Here is a 1,714-nt window from a genome sequence, read left to right as displayed (position 1 = left end):
ACCTGAGGTATTCACAGATGGGAACCCTGCTGTTCTCCAGCTCCTCTGCTATCTGGATTGTGCCTCATAAGTGTCAATACTAGGTTCTTTGGACCCTCCTCACTCAGTTCACTTAGTCCTACATTCTGTCTCCATTTTGCTAACAGTTGACAGTAACAGTTACTTATTTTTTTTTGAATGGCTTAGATAGAATCATCGGAAGAAAACTCGATGGAAACTTATAGTGGAGAAGAATTATAGGTCTGCATCCTTTGCAGACTAAGCTGGGACAGAAAGGTGCCTGGGCTGCCTTTCAACCTGATCCCTTCCAAAGACATCCCGAATATCCTGGCAGTCTGGCTCAGGGAAGAGGGACCCTCTGCTGGCTCTGTGTTGAGGTTGTCTTGCCTGCCACTCACTCCTGGCCAGGCACCCCACCTCACGGGCTCTGGTCATCACCCTCCTCTTTGTGGCCTGAGATGATGTCATCAATCTACAAGAGCGGAACTGCTGTCTCCATTGCTGTCTTGTACTGTTATAGCTTACAGCCTGTGGCTCCCAGATGCCCAAGGCTTGCATGTCCCCCAGGGTACCCGTCTCACATGTATGCCCCAGATCTCACCATTCTCCTGGGCATGCTTGGCCTGAAGGGATGAAGTAAAGGGATCATGCTGGTCCCACAGCTCTGGATCAGGGCATGAGGGATGACCTGTGAGGCCCATACAATGGAACATGGCTTTGATTTTTCTGTCAAGGGGTCGACCATGGCCAGTTCAGAGGCTCTAGCCCAGAAATAAGCTGGGGGTCCCAGTGAACATTGTGGCACACTCGCATGGCATCCTGGAGGCTATGCTCCACTTCTGAAAGAATCTCTTTGTTGACCCTGTGGAGGAGCATGGTGTGGACCCTGAGGTCTTCGTGCTCAATGATGCACGTGAAGTACTCCTCTCCACTTCTCTTCATTTCCATCGTGCCTGCTTGTGTCCCAGCATCTCCTCTTGGCTCTGGCCAGCTGACTATCTGGGCCCCACAGGCTCTAGCAATGCACTTCAGACACTTCAATAATGTTGATTGAATGTGTGAATTCTTGATTTTTCTCAGCCTAATCTTTATAGAAAATTGTGGAGTTAAATTCATGTATGGAAAAAAACTTATTTTAAAATTACTAGGACTGTATTCACCCTTAGAAGTTAAACTTCTTTTCATTCTTCAGTTGAGGTTTAGTTAATGTGATGTTCAGACATATGTCTACAATAATTTTTCTTGTGGGGTGGGGAGAAAGACAATGAGAGTGAACAGGGTGAGTTCCCTTGATGAGGAGTCTGGTGTATCAAACAGGACTATAAATAGTGATGCAATATTCCTCAGGGTAGAACTCAATTATTTCTGTCCCGAAGTCCACTAAATACAAGTATTCTTTTTTTCTGGCCCTTCAAAATGAGGACTTACAAAATCATTTCACTACCAGCATAAAAAAAACCCTGTAGAACAAATCCATAAGCCAAGCTAGAGAAAACATTTATTTTTTAGTCTTAGTAAGAGAGTATAGAATACACCACAGTCTACCTTAGCTTCTTTTTCTATAGAACCATATCATCTTTGTGTGGTGTTTAAAGATACTTGTATCCTTGGTTTCCTTTTCCCTTCATTATTAAGTGAAAATGTCCTCTAAGCAAGTCAACTTAGGAAGAAAATAAGAGACTTTTAAGGGCTTATCCCGCTCACACACATATTA

At 44.3% G+C, this 1,714-nt stretch overlaps 1 pseudogene; it reads right to left on the bottom strand.

Annotated features, from left to right (window-relative positions):
- Positions 1-418: 418 nt before the first annotated feature.
- On the bottom strand, positions 419-1,116 carry LOC106003459 (annotated as a pseudogene).
- Positions 1,117-1,714: the final 598 nt, after the last annotated feature.

Source organism: Mustela putorius, unplaced genomic scaffold, assembly GCF_011764305.1.
Source record: "Mustela putorius furo isolate JIRA1106 unplaced genomic scaffold, ASM1176430v1.1 tig00000421_pilon_pilon_pilon, whole genome shotgun sequence".
NCBI classification, from domain to species: domain Eukaryota; kingdom Metazoa; phylum Chordata; class Mammalia; order Carnivora; family Mustelidae; genus Mustela; species Mustela putorius.
Note: the sequence above shows the minus strand (reverse complement) of the source record. Positions and strands in the feature narration are given on the sequence as shown.